Raw genomic sequence first — 21,787 nt, 5'->3', positions numbered from 1 at the left:
AAGTAGCTGGCAGTATATTCACACAATGGAATACTATTCAGCCCCGGAAATGGAGACCTCCACCACGCATGGCAACATGGATAAAGCTCACAAACTTTATGCTGAGTGGGGAAAAATAGCATGACACAGAAGAGTCTGTCCTGTATGACTCCGCGGGCATTGAGTTTGAAACCAGCCAGTGCTGTTAGAAGCCAGGAGAGCAGTTTCCCTGAGAGGGAGGGACAATGGTGGAATGTGGGTGGGCCAGGTTCGTGGGGGCTCCGGTGCACTCTCTATTGATCAGATCGTGGTTACATGAGTGCACTCATCTGTGGGAGTTCACTGATCTGCACCCCGATGGATTTATGTGCACATGCTCGTAGGCATATTCTGGGACGAGTTTATAAAGTAGACAACCCAGTAACACGTGTCGGCATCAACAGACGACTCAGAGTGGGTCCTGGGAGGGTGAGAACTTGGGGAACGGGGTGGCATTTGGAGTCGGCCGGTGCAAGGCCCTGCTCCTGCCCCTGCCCCACCTCTTCCCGGCTGTGTGGCCTTGGGCAAGCTGTGTCACGTCTCTGAGCCGCAGCGGGCTCTCTAAGAATCACATGGTCCTCACGAGGGTGCTCAGAGGACCCAGCAGGAGACTGCACGCGAAGGTTGGCACGCTTTCTGCAACCCCGTGGGCATTCGGTTCTGCTCCTTTCCTTCTCCTTGTCTTTGGGAGTAGCTGGCATAGTGCAGGGCATGCAGGGGGCATGTGATAACTGCTTGATGAATGTATGACTGAGAACACCTTCTCAAAGCAGCTGCTTGGCTGCTCTCTGAGTGGCTGTGCCTCCTAAATCAACAAACACGTACATCTCCTGCTCCTTCCCCAGGTGGGGAAGACCGGCCTGCTCAGAGGCCAGGCCGTGTGCCCAGTGCCCTGGAGCTCACTGTTGCCAGAAGCCTTTGGTAGAGGGACTATGCACAGGCCCAGGCAGGTTAGAGAGAGCGGCTGGGTTTACTCCTGAGGGGGAAGCGTGTCCGTGTGTGTATGCGGGGCAGCAGGACCAGGGCCAGGTCAGGGGCCTGGTAAGAGGCTGCCTGCCCGTTTGCCCCGGTGAGAGAAACAGGCCTCAGCCTATGAAAGCAGAGAAGTGAGGAGACCGTGAGGTCTATACTGTATCCATGATGGGCGTAGACCAGAGGCCACATTTTGCGTACCCTGACATGCCTGGCTGGGAAGAAGAAAAAGGATTTCGTTTTGTAGGAGATTTTAGAGCAGAGGATGGCTTTGGCTGACCTATACTACCGAAGAGTCGTGTCCATTTATAGACTGGTGAAGGCAGTGATTTTAGGAGGGGCGGACAAGAAGGGTACAGGGGATGTGCCGAGCCCCAGATTTAGGGCTGGTGGAGAGTCTGGCTCTGCTCACAGCCAGCCACCAAGAGCTCAAAAACACCGGCCTGGAGGATATAAGTGGACACAGTCCTTGAGGTCGCGCGTCCCCACAGCCCACCCCCGAGGGGCCCCTCATTACCAGAGCAGCAGCGGGAAGCCATTACAAGAGCTTCTACGATCTATTCTAGCTGAGATTGTTTCCCAATATAATTTACAAAATTTCCGTTGGAAATGCATTAGCCGCTGAGCCGTGAGGAACTTCTACGGGGTGAAGAGGAAAACTAAATTAAAACCCCAGCTTCGAGCCCAATCGAACGGCGCGTACAGCCCCGCAGTCTTCTCTAACCTTTTCAAGTCTAAGAGCCCTTTTGTTCTACCCAGTTTATGGGCTGGTTTTCATTGGATTTGGTTTCAGAAAGTTTTTATGGAATCCCTTCCCATGACTGCTGACGAGCACGGTGCAAAACCATTGGCGTACGCATCCACCATAAAAGGATCTCAGAAGGAGAGAGAGAGAGACACACTTTAAACCCCACGGAGAGCAGGAAGGAGAGGCTGAGAGCAAGTGTCCGACAGACAGACAGGGATGGAGACAGAAAGGGAAAGACGGGGAAGGGCACTGAGGGAGAGACTGAGAGTGATACAGTAATGCCTGTGCCTTCTCCATGCTGCTTTCAGAACCGTATCTTATAACCTCACTGGTTTTCTTTAGGTTGTTCACATCATCCCCCGGAGCTCTGCCGACTGGCCCATGCGTTCATGCATTGGGGGGTGGGGGGCTGCTGGTATGTGCAAGGCTGCTCGCCCCCTGCTTTTCAGGGGCCCTCCTTCCCCTCCTCCCAGCAGGGCCTTCTAAGGCTCTGCTCTCCCCTCCAGACGGCTCCCTGTCCCTGCTGTTCCCTGCTGTTCTGTGTGGCTCTTCTGGCTCCATCCCCCAGAGCTGTCCCCAAGTTCTGCTTGACAGCATATGGTAGCGATGCCCCTTTGTGAAATTTTAAACACAAGGAATGCCCCAGACCCAGCGTAGCCTGAGCCCTCAGCCCTCTCTGAAGATGGGGAGGTGCCTGTTCCATGGGCCCTGTGACCACACAGCAAGAGCAAAAGGTCTCAGGCCACTCCTGGCCGACAGGGCAGACCCGATTCCCTCCCTGTGCACCCTGGGTCCCCCAGTTCCTAGAACAAATTGTGTTGGCAATCACTGGGCGCACCTATGATGTGTCATCAGGTGTGGGGGATCAGGGACAAAGTCCTCACCTTTACGAAGGGTGCATTCTCATGAGAAGACGCCAACAAGTGAGTGAATCAGCAAATAACACATGCCGGGTAGAGATGAATGTTTTGAAGATAATAGCGTGGGAAACTGATGGCGTGGTGGGTGGGGGAGGGGGGTTCTTGAGATGGGAGGGGCAGGGCAGCCGCGTGGAGGCACATTTGAGCAGGGACTTGTGTGAAAGGGGATGAGCCCAGAGACAGCAGGTAGGATCGAGCTGGAGATGGTTAAGAAGCAACAAGAAGTGCTTGCGTGTTTCTTGGGGTCATTTGGCAGCGTGTGTTCCCCATGCTACAGTGGGCACGAGGGGGTAAAGAGCAACCCTGCCACCGCTCCCAGCCATCACCAAGTATCTGCCGCTGAGGGACACCTAACGACGGGACATAGGAAGGGTCAGAGTGCCCATGCCCAAACTGCCGCAGAGCTTCCCACCCGAGGGTGCACGAGGCATGCATGTGCACAGCACCCAGGTTCCCACCACCTGAGCCAGGGGACAGCCCTCTCCCCTGTCCTGCAGCCTCGCCAGACCCCGGGACCCAGCAAAGCCCGGGGCCCAGCAGGCCTGCACTCTGCAGCACTGAGCCTACAGCCCAGACGTGGCTGCAGGCAGGCTGCAGGGTGCAATGGAGGCAGAAGGAAACCAAGCAACCGCACCTTAAATGCGAGGGGAGAAAGACGAGAGACTGCTGGAAGTTCAGATATGCAGTTGATAATTCCCAACATTCGCTGTGCGCAGGGGCACCCGGAAGTGACTCCCACCCAGGCTGGCCTGGGTCGTGGGGAATCGTGGGGAATCGTGCCGATGCTGTGAAACTTGGTTTATGAAACAAGAAAGAAATCCACACAGTACAGACCATGTCTGCAGTCACACACGGCTGATTTCTAGAGAGGAGAGATTAGAAATTAATGCTAGAAATTCTGTGTAACACATATATATACTTTTTATATAAATCTATACCATACGTTTTGGATCATAAGATGCACCTAGGCTTCAGAGGAGGAAAATAGGAAAAAAAATTGTGAAGCAAAAAATTTGGTAAAATATTTAATAACGGAAATAACATAGGCTGCCATCCCTCCCCCCACCACTGCAAGCCAGGCAAGCTACATTTGGATGATAGGACACACCCCATTCCCTCCCAAATTTGGGGGGCTCATCTTATAGTCCGAAAAATACAGGTATATACAGTTCTAAAATTATCTGTATATAGGAGAGTGCTTTGACGAGGCTCCCTGGGGCCCACCCGCCACACTCGTCTCTTTTATAGAAAAACCAGAGCAATAAGTGAATGGAAGGAAACAGTGTTTTTGCCCCAATCATCTTGTTGATCATATTAAGGCTTTGAACTTCCTGATGGCCCAAAGGAGGGAGGAAAAATGAGGGAGCGAAACAGAAACGAAAGAGAGTCCACCACAGAGTCAGAAGCTAAGCCGCAGTGTGGGAAACAGCATCAGGTAATAGACAAAGAGCTAATTTCTGTTGTTGACAAAGAGCTCTCACAAATCAATAAGAAGGCAAACAGCCCGACAGATACACGAGCAAAGTACAAGAGCAGGCGGGTGGCAGGTATTTGGCCAGCAACTTGAAAAGAAGGCCAACCTGCTCCCAGTTGAGGAAATGAACATGAAAACATTAAAAAAAAACAAAAAAAACAGATTGTCAAGCTTTCACATTTGCCCTAATTTGGACTCCCCAGAAGCTGCCCCAGAGTTGAGTGAGTATGGGGAGTAGTTTAGGGGGGACCCCTAGAGACAGAGGAGTGGGGGGGCCTGAGAGAAGGAAGCCAGATGGAGGAAGTGACGCGACTTAGCCTGGTGACTGGAGCTTACGCCAGCGAGGAAGTGGCTGGGGGCAGGTGGAGGTGAGGGACCTGGGGTTCTCACCTGGCCATTCCCATCAGACACTGGCCCATGGTTGCTGGGTGCAGGGTGGTCATTCATTCTGTTGCCCTTCTGGCCTGCAATGAGCCCTTGTGAGCAGAGCAGCCCAGCAGCCAGCAGAGCTCCAGGCACAGAAAACGCATGTTCTGACCATGAGAAGCTGGTCGGTGTGAAGCCACCACAGTGATAAAGGGCTCCAAGACCAGGGCATCCTAGGGTCCGCTGCAAGAGGGTACATGCATTCTGGTCTTAGTGTGCAAGACGCTGACTGCGCATTTACGTGTGCTGTAACCACCTCATGGTATGGACATGTTGTCACATGAGCAAACAGACACCGAGGGCTCTATTAAATCACTTCCCAGCATCCTGCGTGATGAGTGAATGGAACGACAGTCATTTCAGGATGCCCACCTCTGCAGCCCGTGTCCTAGCCAGCGTGCTTTCCCTGGATAGAGAGGACCATTCACACAGTTGTGGATGGGAACGTAAGCCCGCTCGGGTCTTTGTTTCGAGGGAGGGGTTGCTGTTTGGTAGTAACTGTCGAAATTCTAAACGCACACGCTAGGTGGCTTGACCACTCCACCGCTCCTGTGCACGTCCACATGTGCACACACACACACAGCAAGTACGTGCAAAGAGGTGCCTAGTTGGATTCTAGCTTTGTGTGGTGGGATGAGGAACCATCTTTCTTTTGCTTATCTTTTATTTCTCATTTTTTCTAAAGTGCAACCAAGCATGGACTTTTGGCTAGAAAAAGCAGAAGGATGTTAAGGTTTGCCCCAGAGAATTCACACTGTACGGGTGCCTGTAGAAAACGAACAGGGATTTCTTCAAAGCAGGGGAGTCGAAGGAGCGAGAATATTGTGTCCCGCACAGAGTGGGCGCTCAATCAAATGGAGGCCTTTGTCTTAATAGGATGGCCGCCGGAATGGTGACATTCTGATCTGGCATAATGAGATTTTTTATTTATCTCCTGCACCACCCCTCCCTCTCCCAGGAGCCTACTCTGGGCGCCTTCTCAATCCTGCTCCTCTCCCCACCCCCACACCAAAGGCTTCCCTTTCCTCTCCTCCTCCAGGAAAACCTTCCAGACTAGAACCAGCTTCCCATAGCCAAACTCAACCTGTAAAAGGAATTACTCTGAAAGTACTACAAGTTCATCGTAGCTCTTTGTTTGCGTCCACAAAGACCTTCACAGCCTTAACCCCAAAGGACAGCGACTGTGTGAGGGTGGACTCCGGACCCAGCTGGCTTTATGGGGTGACCAGGCCCTGGTTCCTGAGATGGGCAGGGGGGCTGCAGAGGGAAGAGGAGACCCCACAGCTCTGCCTACACTCCCTGAGGTTTGACCCCTCCCAACCCTTTCCTCGAAGGCTTTAGACTTCCACACCCATAGTTTGTAAACTTCTACTTGAAGCATACGATGATGAGTGAGCGTGGAAATCCCTGAAGTTGCTCCTGAGCACCCAGTCTCTGTATGGCGACTGTCACTGCACTGCACATGGCACTTCCACATCTAAGGATCAGAAAGAGCCTCTTGCTGGTGTTGAGCCGGTGCTGAGCCCATGCCTCGCAGCTGTAGACCCGAGCCAGGCTTCGGTGGGGCCAGGAATGCATTTAGGGAAGGTGTGGTAATGCCTTATACACAGAAGATTATGGATTTAATGGCTGGAAAAACAGAGCGGAAAATAGACTCTTCTTAGTCATAGCTGCAAACTTGGAACCCTGTGCCGTAAATACATTGCAAGCCCATCAGAATGACTGACCGGGATGTGAAAGTCAGAGTGTATTCAGATGCTCGCCGCTCCCAGGCAGGCCTCTGATGGCTGTATGTACGGCCCCGGCCCTCCAGATGTGCCTTATTCCAGATGAATCACCACCAGTCTCACTGACCCAAATCCCGTTTCTTGCTAATCGTCTTCAGTCCCCACCCCCACCCCCCAACCCAACCCTGGAGCCTAAATGGAAGTGCAGTAAAAACTATTATGAATCCTTTAGGGTAGTTTGCACCAATTAAAAGGGGCATATTAAATTTCTGAAAACCTTTGTAATCTGCAGTATAAAATCACATTTTATGGTGGCAGATAATTTAGAATCCATACGCTAATTAAGTGAAGTGAGTGACAAGTGTGTTCTCTCGATAAATGAGACATCAGTCACAGATAATGTACAAATTTAAGGGACTGGAACCTTCGCAAGGAGGGAAAAAACAATGGAAAAAGTTGAGTCGCAAATGTTAGTCCTTATACATAAATCTGACTAATTATATATATACATATATTATACGCATATATATGTTTTATTTTAACGGTTCTATTTTTAATTATTTTTTATTGTTTTTCAAGTACAGTTGTCTCCATTTCCCCCCACCATTCCCCCCCACCCCACCCATCCCCACCTCCCACCCTTGATCTTACCTCCCTTTGGCTTTGTCCATGTGTCCTTTATACATGTTCCTCCATGATCCTTCCCCACTTCCCCCACCCTGTTATCTCCTCCCCTTCCCTCTGGTTACTGTCAGTTTGTTCTTTATTTCAATGTCTCTGGTTATATTTTGCTTGCTTGTTTGTTTGGTTGATTAGATTCCACTTATAGGTGAGATCATATGGTATTTGTTTTTCACTGCCTGACTTATTTCACTTGGCATAATGCTCTCCAGTTCCATTTGTGCTCCCGTGAATGGCAGGAGCTCCTTCTTTCTTTCTGCTGTGTAGTATTCCACTGTGCAGATGTACCACCGTTTTTTATCCACTCATTTACTGATGGGCACTTAGGCTGTTTCCAGCACTTGGCTATTGTAAATTGTGCTGCTATGAACACTGGGTGCATAGATTCTTATGGATTGGTGTTTCAGGGTTGTTAGGGTATAATTCCAGCAGTGGAATTGCCGGGTCAAAAGGGAGTTCTATCTTTAGTTCTTTTGACAAAACTCCTTACTGTTTTCCACAGAGGCTGCACCAGTCTGCATTCCCACCAATAGCACACGAAGCTTCCCTTTCTCCACACCCTCGCCAGGACTCATTGTTTGTTGATTTGTTTATAATGGCCATTCTGACTGGTGTGAAGTGGTATCTCACTATGGTTTTAGTTTGCATTTCCCTGCTGGCTAGTGATGCTGAGCTTCCTTTCCTATGTTTCTGGGCCCTTTGTAGGTCCTCCTTGGAGAAGTGTCTGCTCAACTCCTTTGCCCATTTTTTAACTGGGTCTTCTGAAGTGGAGTTGTATGAGTTCTTTATATATTTTGGAGACCAAATCCTTGTCCGAGGCATCATTTGCAAACATATTCTCCCATACGGTTGGTGCCGTTTTCATGTTGCTGGTGTTTTCTTTAGCCACGCAGAAGCTTTTTATTGTGATGAGGTCCTATTCATTTATTCTTTCCTTTATGCCCTTTGCTCTAGAGGACGTATCGGTGAAAATATTGCTGTGTGGAATGTGTGAGATTTCCCTGCCTATGTTCTCCTCTAGGACTTTCATGGTGCAGCGACTCATACTTATAACTGATTATATTAACTGCCTGATGAAATTAGTTGCTGGAGTCTTCTTTTGCCCCTAAATATCCGCAGGGCTGTGGGACTAGATTCTCTGTGCTGTTACAAAAGCCACTCTCCCCAAGTACTGAGGATGCTGCCCACACCCTGGATCTGGAAGGAGAATGCGGGGTCCTTATTCCTGCCCCATGTCTCTGCACACAGGAACCACAGCTACTGATGAAAAGGAGGATGTTCCTAAATTAAGATTCAAAAACTCCATCTAATGAAAGCATCAGTGCTTTGGCCCAGAAGGATCAAACCCCGTCACGGTTTAGGAGCAACTCAAAGATTATCTCGCTTGGTGCGGAGAAGCATTGTGAGGCTGCAGAAGTGTGTGGCGTGGACCTGGGAACAACAGGACACACAGATGACAAACCCAACCAAGTTCTCCTCCTTCGGGTAAGTCAAACCCCCCGCAGGGTGAAGTGGTTGCCCAGAGTCAGAAGCTGTCAGAACTGGGAAGGCAATCCCAGAACCTGAGCTTTTCCCACAAAGCACCCTTCTGAGTTCCCCAGGGGTCCTAATAGGCAATGCTGATCATCCTAAAGGACAAGGAGACCGTTGTCATCCCTACAGAAGTGACACAAGAACAGAGGGAAGCTCCGCTGCCTTTGTCTGTCAGAGGTTGTCTCAGTGTGGAGCACCCAGACACCCAGAGGGGGACCCACCTGCATTGGGAGAGCCAGGGCAGGGCTGGCCTGCTCCACGCACAGTAGAAATAGGCCGGGAGGTCCGAGTAAGCAAGATGGCGAGGCTGTGAGTAGAGCCCTCATACATTACTGTGTTTCGCCCTGCGTCATACACACCCGTGTTTTTGGTCTAGACTTTCAGGGAAAACACCTTTTGTTGCCATTGTTTAATTCCATGTATTTACATATTTATATTTAGATACATGTTATTTTGTATTATAAAGGAATGCTAGCCTTTATTATTGAACGTGGTACAAGAAATTTCATGAAACAAATCATTACAAGACACAAGAACAGCTACAAGGTACAAGCAATTTTATTTATGTACTTATTTTTTTAGATTTTATTTATTTATTTTTAGAAGGGAAGGGAGGGAGAAAGGGAGGGGGAGACATTGACCCGTTGCCTCTCACATGCCCCCAGCTGGGAACCTGGCCCGCAACCCAGGCCTGTTCCCTGACAGGGAATCGAACCAGTGACCTCTCAGTTTGCCGGCAGGTGCTCAGTCCACTAAGCCACGCCAGCCAGGGTGGTACAAGACATTTCCTCTACCAGTAACAAATTAGTACTATCCATGCGTAATGTGCCTCCTTATTTTTCCCTCAAAAATGTGGGCAAAAAGAGCACGAATTCTACATGGCAAAATAGTAGGTATGACTCGTCGCTCGAGCCCTTGGGCCCCGACGTCAGGAGATAACCTGCGAGAGGAGGAACGGTACCTCGCTCTTCCTGTGTGTCAGGGCCAGACCATGCTGGGCACGGACCAGGCGTGGGGCTGCCTGTGTCTCCTGCCCAGGCTCCAGCAGATGGCTCCCAGCAGGCAGCTGCGTGGCCGAAGTGGTAGTGAGAATGCTCAGAACAGAAAGGGACAGAAACCCAGCTCAGACTGGCTTAAGCAACACAAGATGAATCTGGTTTGTGAAACTGTAGTGTCAGGGGTAGATCTCCTTTCAGGTGTGGTTAGATCCAGGAGTTCAAAAGTTGGCCATTGGATCTTAGATTTCTCCTCCATGCTTTGGTTCTTCTCTCCTCTTGTTGGCTCCATTTTCAGGCAGCCTTCCCATGTGGTAGCAGCTGTGGGGGTATATGCCCCCAACTTCAAGTTCACCAGAGAGAGAGAGAGAGCCCTCTTTCAATATTTCTAGTAATAGTCCAGCTCTGAACCTCACTGTGACTTGGGTCACAGGACCGTTCCAGAGCACAGGCTCTGGACAGGGGAATGAAGGGCTCTGACTGGCCCCGCTGGATCCCCCATTGGCCCCCATATAGTTTCACCAAGACTTACGAGGTCACCAGCAAGTGTTAATTAAATCAGGTATATTGTTCAAGGTACAACTTTGGGCAGGGGGAAGTTCGGCTCCCTGTATTCTACATGGATTCCCTAAACAAATCCAGGCTTCTGCTTCTCCAAACCCCGGGTGTTACCAGTGGATGGAAGGGTGAACCCGGAGCCTTCCTGAGGGGTCACCCCAGAGGGGACCAGAAGACTGACCCCTGGAAGGAAGGGCAGACAGGGCTCAGAGCCTCTGAAACCCATGCCAAGTCAGTGGTCAGCAAACGCTTACATGTAGGATGGAGAGAAGCTGGGTGCCAACCAGGGTAAGTCTGGTGGTGAGTGGAGAGGAGAGGGCGGTCAGCGAACCTGCAAGCCGGTGCAGTGGGCTGAACCTGGCCCCTGAAGCCATCAGGTCCTGGTCCCCGGAACCTGCCGATGTGATCTTCCATGGGAACGTGTTTTGCAGGTGTCATTAAGTTAATCTCGAGGTGAAGAAAACATACACTGGGCCCTAAATGACATCGCAAATGTCCTTAGAAGACAGGCAGAGGGAGACTCGACACGGAGAAGGGGAGGTGATGTGAATTCGGAAAGGGGGGAGGGATGCGGCCAAAAGCCAAGGAGCGCCAGAGCCACCAGAAGCCGGAAGAGGCAAGGCACAGTTTCTCTCTTTAACGTCTCTGGAGGGAGGGGGGCTGACCCCTGGATTCTGACCGGTGACACTGATTTCAGACCTCTGGCTTCCAGAACTGGGGCACACTGAATTTCCTTTGTTTTCAGCCTCTGAGGGTGTGGTGATTTGTTACCGCAGCCACAGGGGACGGACGTGGGCGGGACGAAGCCAGTGTGTTCTGTCCCAGGCAGGGTTCGGTTAGGATGGACGGCGGATCTCCGCTTCACCGGGAGAGGGGACGGTGAACACGGCAAGGCCCATGGACACGGGCATGCTGTCAGTAACGAGATTTTGCCAACACTCAGAGTCACGTCCAAGGAGGAAGTCGTCATTCCACCCCGGTGGTGGTCTGGGCCTTACTGGCGGATACTGTTATGTGTTCTGTCGCGGTTCAGGCACTTGGAATAATGAGGCCTCTTATTCACTGGGAGAGGGAGATCGGGCCAAGGAGACAACACATGGTTCTCCTCTGTCAAGAAAGCTGTGGGCGTGGGCGGTGCCCCTGTAGCTCGACGCACTGGGATGCCCTCTGGGTAGCATGGCTGGCTGGCCCCAGGCAGGGCAGGAAACAAGGGCCTGGACATCCATCCTGTCCTGTCCCCACCTTTCAAGGACACTTCTCTGACACGCGGGGTCCAGAGGGTCCTGATGGTTAGTTTCCCCCTCCACCCAGGGGGAGAAGCATTTTTAATCCTCCTGATTGGTTTAATCCTCTTAGTGGGCTACCTTTCTTTCATCCCCCGGGGAGAGACAGAGAGAGAGATTTTACACCCAAGAAGCATAGTATTAATAAAGGCAACCGACAGCTCCTGGACACTCATGCCGTACGGAGTGCTTTACGGCTGTTTGATCTTCTCAGCCACCCTGTGAGGTTAACCCCATTTGGCCAATGAGGAGACTGACACACAGAGAGGGCAAGCACCTAGTCGAAAGCCACACAGCATGTGTCTCATGGAGCCAGGCTTCAGACCCAGGGCGGCCTGGCCCGACGTCTGAGCCCACACCCTCACCACCAGGCCAGGGTAAGAGGCAGGACGGTCTAGTGGCCAGAGCCGCGCTCACCCACACTCACCTGCGTCCACTCCTTCCTGGGGGCACCGCACACCCAGAGATTGCTTTTTTGTCTCCGCCTCTCGTGCTCCAGTCTGCTACTTTTTAGCCATGTTACTGATGAGAACACAGCTTAGTAAAATCAATGGCTTTAAATTATACCTCTATGTACCAAGGATACAAAACAAGCTACAAAACAGAAATACTTTCCCGTGACAAAAAATCAATCTGGCTGATGCCACGGTTCCTCAAGACTGGCCCCCCTGCCCCCCTCCTGCCCTCTTACTTAAGACTCCCCGCTCCTGCGTCCGCCGGCTTTGTGTCGACTTTCTTCAGGTTTCTTGCTCCGGAGACTCGTTTTATCTAAAAGGTCAATTCTTTCAGCAGGGCACCAAGCAGAATTGAATATAATTATCCCAATCTCTACCGTGTAGAATTCATGCTTGAATTCATTCAAAAAATAGCATGCAGTATAATTAACTCAGAGTCCAGGCAAATCTATTGAGAAAGCCTCAGGTATCATACAGTCCCACTTACAATAGAACGTTTTCATTTAAGGACATTGTACGTATTAACCCAAGTCAGCATCCAATTACTCTGAATAAGTGAATTCTCTGTTCCAGGAATGTAATTTGAAAATGTTGTCATGCAATCTGAGGCAAAAGGTCCTTTTTCATTAATCTAACTCTCATTAAAGTGGAAGCCTGCAGGTTATTTCAAATCCATTAGTTTTAAATACAGGCGATCACAATTCCACATAAGACAACAGGCGTGTCTATCAGGAAATATTGGGGTGTTATGATGAGGGATGGGGCTGGCTGGCGGTTTGGCCCTGACAGCCGGAGATGAGGTTTCCCAGCTGAAGGCATGGGACACTCTTTTCTGAAGCCCCCTGCCCCCACCTCCACCCCAGGGCATACCCAGACAACCTCGTAAACCTGAAGGGTGGACCTACGTGGGGGAGAGCTCCAGTTTGTTCAGTTCTTCCAGAATTATCTGTTGTGTCTATTTCTAATCCACTTAGCTTTGGAGGCGCTGAAATGAACACTGACCAGTTTTAATTCTTTAAGAGGCTGGTGGTATTTGAACACTTGGCTTCTGCTGCCTAGTTTCCCCTTCCTGGTTTTTATCTACCTCCTACTCATCCTTCGGGTCTCTGACTCAAGGCCCCCTCTTCCAGGCAGCCTTCCCTAACTGCCCCAGCTGAGAGTGACAAGCTTCTCCCTCGAACCCCTTCAACCCTGAGCACCTGATTCCTTGGCTGTTTGCCAGCTGCTCTCTCAACACTTTAGTTAACTTTTCAAACCTGGTTCAATTCCAGGAATCTATTTTAAGTCATTCGCACATGTCAGGCACTGGACTAGGTGTTACAGATTCAATGATGAAAAGGTTAATAGATCCTGCCTTCAAAAAACGCACGCTCTGGGGTGCGGGGGCAGACAGGTAACCAGGCGGTGACACCAAGTGCCCATGGGTGTGTGCTACGACACGGGACTTCCAGGAAACAGTGGCAGCCTGCGGCAGGAACTCCCAACCTCAACGTCATACCACTTCTTTACCTGAAACCCGTTAGACATGGAACAGAGCTGCCGCCTCTAACAAGGCCTCCGAGGTCCCAGGATGAGGTGACCACCTCTCTGCCTCCACCATCGCATCTCCACACTGTCTCGCTCTTTGGCCATGCTGGGTCTGTGTTCTGAACCCGTGGCTGCCTCAGTGCCTTTGCACTTGCTACCCTCCAGGCCGCTCTCTCCTAAACGCTTCAACTGGCTTGTCCCTCTGTGCCCTTTCTCTGTCAGCTCAAATGTCACTGCTCAGGGAAGTCCCCTGAGCCATAATCTCTACAGTACCCTCTGAGTCCCAGATAGTCCCAATTTATCGCTTTCAAAACCCGTTAGCCACCTGAAATATGAGGCACTTATTTGGTTAGGAGTTATCTCCACTCCTTCCTAGAATACAAATTAGAGGAAGGCAGGGACTTGGCTAACTTTAATTATTACAAAATCTACTGCACCCAGCCAGAGCCTGGCATACAGCAGGCGCTCAATAATATTTGTTGAATAAAGAAAACAAACAAATGAACGACTTGCGGGTTCCATATGGGTTTGTTGCCAGGTTTACCTCATTCTGCAGGGACCAGGTGGCCTGAAGGGATGAGCAGAAAGGTTGAAATTTGGTTGAGACTGAGCATGGAACGGGAGGTCCTTGAGGGCTTTGTCTCTCCCGCAAGGAGGCTGAACACACGTCGCAACCGAACACACGATGGGATTCCCCGCTTCCAGCCCTGCTCACTTCCTTCCCCACCTGCAAGCCAACTAGAAAAACAAAACATTGAAATAAGTCACGTGCACTAACTATCCACCCAAACTATTTCTGGGGGGCGGGTGTGGTATGCTGGGTACAAAGCTCAGTCAGGCCTGGGCGACTAGGGAACTGGAAATCTTCAGCGGCTTTCTGGTCTCTGGAGGGAACTGCACCCTTTCTGAGGAGGTAAGGGTACAGTCCTGCAACCACGTCAAGGGTAGTCTTGTCTCCCAGCCACAGTGAAAACAGCCCGGGGAAGAACAAAGCCTAGCAGTCCTCGTCCCCAGATAGCAATCTCTTTTATGTATCCACACTCACGTTTATGAAGCACTCTGAACACGCACCGAATCCTCACTGTGCCCGAGTGAGCTCGCTAGGTCCTGGGACACGATGATCCCCATATGACAGATCAGGAAACTGAGGCAGACAAGCTCGAAGGACTCGTCTGAGATGGCACAGGCCACCCCGGGGGTGTGCGTGGTTGACAAGCTGGCCGACTTACAGCCGGCCCCTCCAAGTCTAAGATTCTGTCACAGTGTCACCCGGGATCACCTTTCTCTGACCCAAATCTTGGGACTTCCAACTTCCGCTTTCTCCTCTCAGCCCGTCTTTTCTCCTTTGTGCCTTGAGTGCCTGACCCCTTGGGCTTTTGAGCCAGAACTCGCAGGTATGCGCCAAAGAGCGGCATTCTCAAAGAAGAGGCTTCGCTGCTTGGAAAAGCAGCCCGTGACTAAATGACAGGGACAGCCCGCTGCTACCATAGCTGTTTGTTGCGGGGCCTGTTCAGAACCCAAGGGCATCAAAGCCACCTGCGGTCTCCAAGCCTGTAGATGTCGTCCTCGCTCATGACCTTGCACTGGCTTGAGTCTCCCAACACTGGCCAGCCTGCTTGGAGTTTGGAGACGGGCTTGGGTCACTGGGCTACCCGAAGGGGAGGACACTTACAAGGAAGGGTGTACCTTGGGGTCACCAGAGAGCTTAACTCCCTCTCATCCCTTCCTGCCTTGCCCTCCCTCCACAAAGACAGTAAGTAGTAAGCTAGCTTCCAGGGACATCTTGCCAAGGAAGTGAGTCCAGGCCACTCTGTGCTGAGTGGTCTTAGGGAGAGGAATGCGGTGAGAAAAGGGGACCAGAGACATTGACACTCAGGGGCCCAGTGTGGTCCCAGGAACACAGGGGTGACTTTCCAAGGGCAACGTCAGACCTCGGGCGGAGCAGGTGTACGTGATGCTCCCAGTGAGTGGCCACCTCCCTCTCCGCCCCCGGTCCATGAAGTGCCAGCGCGCACAGGAGTGGCGTCTGCCCACGCACACAGGCCCCCCAGCCCCGACGTGTGAGCGTTATTAGCCAAGGTTGGCATTTTAACTGTCGAAGTTTCAAAACAAACACAGTTCACCCGTCTCACACCTCCTGCTGATGGCCACATAAAATCTGCCACGCGCTGGGCTGCCAAAATGTTTTCATCCCATCTACCCCTTTCCTCCCTCCTCCCCCTGTTTACCCAGTCCTCCTATCATTTTAGATCCAGGAAAGAAAGCCCCAGAGGAGCAGAGCTACCAATTTACACACCGTAAAATTACCCACACAAACACACACGCACACACAAACACACTCACATGGATGGCGGTGCTTAGCATTTTGTGAGTGCCTTTTTCCATTACAGTGTGTTTTTCACATGAACTTATTTCCTCCTCTGATATTAAATCAGGCCCTTCGAAACCAACAGAGAGAACTTCAGGTCCCACTTTAACCAACCCAAAATATGCTCAGGGTTTTACCTCTGAGAACAGCTCGCAGGACCCCAACCCTTCAAAGTCCCGCTCGCCTTTGTTCTGCCGAGCTGGGCCTGCGACTCCTTCTTTCCAAAGGGACATTTGAATTTCTTTTCAAATGTATATTTGACCTCGTTTACTGTGTGACTCCCTTTGTTTTCAAAATGGATATTTGAGTGTCTCTTCAAAGGTGGCAGCCTTTTGAAGTTTGTTTGCAGAAACTTTCCCCTGGATTCAGAAGCATTTTCTGGAAGGGGTGAGTGGAGTGGGGGAGAGGATACGGTGTTTAGGGATTGTGTGTACATCTAAAATCACTTTTATTTCTGTGCAAGTACCTGTACTGTGGCCGGGGCATTACCTACCAGGTACTAGGTGCGAATGCCTGTGCTCACACAGGGAGGGACCAGGTAAGACGGGCGAGCAGGACCTGGGGAGGGAAGTCCGGTCCCTGCTCCTTCCTGCCCGCGACTCTGAGTACCTGTGAAAGCCACCCTCCGGGGCTGGTCTTTTCCCCACGATGTTTCGATATCTCGTGACATTTTTCTGAGACATGTGTTGTCACCATCCTTGTTGACACGTGGAATTCAGAGGGAGTAACACAGTCACCCCATGTCACAGGGAGAGCAAAGAGAGAGCCCAAGTCTGAGCCTTTTCTTGAATTTTCTACAAAATGTTATTTTAAAAAAGGGTTTGTTGTTCTTGTTTTGTTTTGTTGTGTTTTTGTTGAGCATGACTTGCATCGGCCAAGATTAAGGGACTGTTTGCTTCGGGGCCCCTCTGTCACCAATCCTTGACCCCTGACCCCCTGCCCTCCCCCACACACAGCAGGGTGCGGCCAGCCAGACCCCCACACCCCTGGGCCCTGAGCTGGCTTCATCCTGCAGAGGCACCTGGGCAGGAGCAGACTCTGTGCTCCCAGATCCTACCTGACAGCGTGCCTCCCCACTGGGACCTTCCCATGCAGAGGTGGCTTTGTGCTTTTCCTAAACCCCGATGGGCCCGCTGTCCCTCCCGACTTCTCAGCTCTCCCGTTACTTACGGGTGTAACCAACCCCCTACAGTCAATTCCTTGCTTCTGTAACGTGGAGACTGGGTTCTGCCTTTCGGGGCCTGGAGACGAACACATGTGAGACCACTGGAGAAAAGTACGAGAGCAGTCGCCCTTTAAATGGCATGCGGCCGATAGCGTTTGTCGACCACATTTCTCAAACTACAGGGTAAGACTTTACCCAGAAGGGGTGCAGGCAGGGGGAAGATGCAATTCCACCTGTGCAGGCAGAGCTATCTCAGAGAATGTCAGCAACCGGCATTTTCCAGGCCCCCCGGGGACTTGGGCAATCTGGTGACCACCATCAGACACATGCAGCGACTTCGAATGCGAGTCTCACGAGCCCATTCCTGGTTTGGGGGCATCCATCCTGTCTTCACCTTCCTCCATGTGTCTGGTTCTGTTTAACCAACGCGAGGCCCGAACAAGGAAGATTTGCAAGGCGTTCCTGGGCAGTGCACGCTCCAGCCGGATCCACCGCAAAGACCTAGGACAATAGTCATTGTCTCCCAAGGCACCTTCTAGAAAACACAGCTGCTTCTCTTCACCAAGGAAGTTCCTAGGAGACATCTATGTCCAGATTCAGCATAAACAAATATTAGCTAGAGACACCGCCAGGTGTGAAAAGCCAACGTTGCAGTTCAAAGGACACGAGAGGGAGAATTCTCTCACTGGGAGAAGGGTCGGCCTGTTGTTCTAGTCTGACCTTCCACTGATCGGGTGAGGCCCACCCACGTTAAGGAGGGCAATCTGCTTTACCCAGACCAACGATTTAAATGTTAATCTCACCCCAGAATACCCTCCCAGAAACACCCAGAATAACGGGCACCCTTTGGTCAGCCAAGCTGACACACAAAATTCACCATCATGGTAGGTAAATAGTTGTACAGAACATGGGTTAAAACGACTGGGATTGTTCCACTCATATGAGGTACCTACGTATCCAACTCACAGAGATGGGAAGTCAAAGGGTGGTCGCTGGGGGAAGAGGGGATGGAAAGTTACGTTTGATGGGGCAGAGTTGCAGTGTGGGAAGATGGAAAGTTCTGGAGATGGATGGTGGTCAGGGCCGCACAGCAGTGTGGGGGGGCCCAATGCCGCTGCCCCATGCACTTAAAAATGTTTAAAATCATCAATTTTATGTTGTGTATGTTGTACCATGATAATTTTTGTCCATTAACAAACATATTACACAGGTCACAGACTTTTCAGTGAATTTGTACATATGTTGACACTTTCTCAGTTAAAATAAACAGAGACCCCCCTCCCCAGCTCTAAGCTGGTCTTCATCTGCTTGAGTAAAAGGGTGCAGCCCCTAAAAATTCAACAGCAGCGATAACAGCAAGAAAAGATGGGTTCAGGTATTGACTGTAGCCGAGCAAATCACCCCAAACTTGGCAGCTGAAGACAACGACGAGGCCACCGCAACGGCTTCTCCCCCGGGCCTGACGCCGGGCAGAGATGGCTGGTGGCCTGGGACCACTGTCTCTCTCCATGTGGTCTCTCTGTGGGACCAGCGTGGGCTTCCCAACATGGCGGTCGGTCGGATCTCAAGGTCAAGTGTCGGAAGACAAGCCACCATCACACTTAGGTCTACAGCTGGAACTGTCTCTTTCGCTTCTGTCATGGTCTGGGATGGAAGCAGTCAGGTCAGGAAAGTCGAGTCCACTTCGCAAAGGGGACAGGGACCAGGACCTAAGGCCCTCTCCTCTGTGTGACAGCAAACGTCCAGAGCACCGACCCTCTCTCCCTCCATGTCCATGCCTAGTCACCATTAGGAGAAAATGTAACTCAGGAAGTGACACCAACCAGAACGTCATGATTTCAGGCTGTCCCCATTAGTGTCCTGCGGGAGCGGGGACGGCTATTCTGGCAAATCCCGTCCTTGACTGAGTTGAGTTTCGACGTACAGCACCACACGCAGATGGCCCGCGTTCAAAGGCTCCGTGTGCGTGGCATCCATTTAATGCTAAAACTGCAGAAATTCATTTCAACTTTCTCTGATGACTCAGAAGCCGGCAGCTTGGGGGAAGGGGGGTCACTAGCAGTGCATTTATTATCATTTTGCCGGTCCTGCGCCCCAGGGCTGGTCGACAGGGTGCCAAAGAGATAAACCGCTTTTACTGTAATTCACCCTCGGAAAAAAAGGGATTTACTAAGCAAATTAAGAGGGTGAAGAAACTTGCAGGGGGCGACATTTAGCCTACTCCAGACACCAAACTTTTCAAGCACTTTAGAAGCGTGATTTACATACAATTACAGGAATGCTTCATTTATCCACCCCTGTCAGGGGAAGAGCGGGCTCCTAGGAGCGAATTTTTCAGATAATGATTGCGTCCCACTAGAGGCACCCAGCCATCCTCACCAGAGCAGACAGAAACCGCCCCGAGCGCAGAGCCAGGCTCCCTCCGCCGCCAGGGGACCCAGCGCTGGGCACCATGCCTCCCGGAGGAAGCCAAGTGCTCAGTGTAGCCCATCATCCCGAAGACCCCTAACTCGCCCGTGGCCCAAAGTTACCTGTCTGCCACGTGGCTCCCTTCACTCATTGAAAGCACGTTTATTGATCCACTACTTTCTGCCAAGTGCTGTGTTTTTTAAAAAAATTTTGAATCCTCACTTGAGGACATGCTCATTAATTTTAGAGAGGGAGAGGGAGAGAGAGAGAGAGAAACATTGATGTGGGAGAGAAACATCGACCAGTTGGCCTCCTGTACACACCCCGACCAGGGAATGAACCTGCAACCTAGGTATGTTCCTTGGCTGGGAATCGAACCTGTGACCTTCTGTTTATGGGATGACGCTCCAGCTGAACCACCATTGTTTTTTCTAACTTCAGATGCACAGCGTTGGGTTCACTCGCCCCTACGTCAGTGGCTCGCTCTCTCACCATTTGTCTTTTATTTTTTTAAATCTCTGGTCCCCTTACCCATCCCTCACCTCCCATCGACACCTGCATCTATGCATATGTTTTATTTATATTCTTTCATGTGTGTGTCCTAGGAAAAATACCTGGTGCTGTTTCATACGCCTATGTTTTTCTTTCTTCTTTCCTTCCCTCCCTCCCTCCCTCCCTCCCTCCCTCTTTCTTTCTTTCTTTCTTTCCTTCTCCCTTTCTCTTCCTTTCCATAAATGGTAGCATGCTGTGGAAGTCTTTCTGCCGCCTTATTTTCCCACGTAACTCAGTGTTTTTCAGAGGGATTATCCTGCTTCTAAATGCCGCCTCATTTTTCACACATCTCCACATCTTTTCTTTGCATGGCTCCAGGAATGGACAACCAGTCACCCCGAACTCCGCACCTCACCAACGCTGCCGTGAAGAACACCCTTGTGCACCTGCGCCCGGGGTTCCTGCCCCTGGGGTGCGCCCAGAGCTGGGATACGAGACCCCGAGGTCTGCACACCCTCAGTTTCCCGCCACCAGCTTCCTTCCGAGTGGCCGCGCTGTCCACGAGGAACGCCGCGTGCCCGCATCATCGCTGACACTCGGTATTATCCAACTTTTGACATTTTCTATGCCCTTTTCTTTTCTTCCTTTTTTTTTTTACCAATCTGATGGGTGTAAATGTTACCTACTTATTTTGCTTTTGTATTTTGCTGATCACTAGGCAGGTGAGCACCTTTTCAGGAGCATGGTGACCCCCCTAGTCATTTTTTCCATCTGTCACCCGCCCCCATTGACTGTCTTTAGTGACCTTCGGAAAACCTAAATGTTTAATTTACATAGTAAACACAGGCCTTCCTGCTTTTTGTAGTCCTTTTCAGCACCCCCCCCCATCTCATCTGTCACTTTTAATCTCCCTGCATGATTTTCTTCCTTAATCCCTCAATAGACACCTACGTCCCCTTTGAGTGGTCTCTATGTCTGGCACGCCCATCTCTGACGCGCTCTGCCGGGGAAATTCCCACCAAGCCGTGAATCCAGATTCTGGTCGTGCTCGCCCAGTCTGCACAGCCCCTTGCCTGCATTTTCTACTTCACACCCATGCACCCACTGCCTCCTGAAGCTGGCTGCTGTGCTCCGCCCCCTGTGAGATTAGAAGCCCCTTGAAGGCAGGGCTGGCACTCCGCCCTCCTTCCCAGTCTTGGGGTGGGCAGCCTCGTGAGGGGCAGACAAGTTGTTAGTAAGTGCCTGGCAAACAAACTCAACAGATCTTTAAAAAAAAATTACAGCCCGAAAAGTAATCCAGTCTCCCACATTCATGGGCTCCACTGAGATATGCTGCCACCCAGAGAAACTCCAATGTCAAGGCCAGCTGGAATCTCTCTCTTGGGAGCAAGTGAAGACGTAGAAGAAAATCACATAGCGAAGCCCGGGCTCCAGGCTGAACGGGTCTCCACGGAACGCACAGATGTGAGAGGGGAAAGTGGGGAGTTGGGGAGATACTAGGTCTTTTCTCTTAGGGGTGAAGGTGTCCGATCACCCCATCCCACAGGGGGCGCCTCTTCTACGTGCAGGGTACCCACCGCTATATCGGAAACCACCGTGAAATAGCGCCGAGAGCAAAGGCAGAGGCCCAGTGCCATTTCTCACAGTTTCGGGGGCCTACCTGGTAGTTTCTGCTTGGGGAGCGGGGGCGGGGGGGGCAGGTCCGCCCCTTTCATATCGCGGCCACCGCCCGCACACGGCCACCGCCCGCATGTTCTTTATTTAAGGCTTTTCTTTGAATTGACTCACTTTTGTAGGGGGAGAGAAAGATCCATTTACTTTTAAGGAAAACGTTTTATCACCGCCTGAACTGGAAGACCAACATCACACACCATAAATAGACTGTGACTACGGAAATAAACACAGTGGGAGCCCACGGTGGATTAAACACGAGCGTTGCACTCTGCTTGTCGCCAGAACCCTAACAAAACAGCAGTTCAGGGATAAACACCAAAAGCCATAAACTCAGAGGACCGAGAAGGAAGAGAAGAGGAGCA

At 51.1% G+C, this 21,787-nt stretch overlaps 1 long non-coding RNA gene across 1 annotated transcript in view; it reads left to right on the top strand.

Moving 5' to 3' along the window:
- Positions 1–952: 952 nt before the first annotated feature.
- Positions 953–21,787, top strand: part of LOC119001132 (uncharacterized) — a 48,695-nt gene continuing 27,860 nt past the window's right edge. Inside the window, exons 1-2 of the long non-coding RNA XR_005069492.1 lie at positions 953–968; positions 4,882–5,004. This is a non-coding gene — a long non-coding RNA (uncharacterized LOC119001132). The remainder of the gene's footprint in view (positions 969–4,881; positions 5,005–21,787) is intronic.

Source organism: Sturnira hondurensis, unplaced genomic scaffold, assembly GCF_014824575.4.
Source record: "Sturnira hondurensis isolate 20B ecotype Veracruz unplaced genomic scaffold, ASM1482457v3 Scaffold0016617, whole genome shotgun sequence".
Lineage (NCBI taxonomy): Eukaryota > Metazoa > Chordata > Mammalia > Chiroptera > Phyllostomidae > Sturnira > Sturnira hondurensis.
Note: the sequence above shows the minus strand (reverse complement) of the source record. Positions and strands in the feature narration are given on the sequence as shown.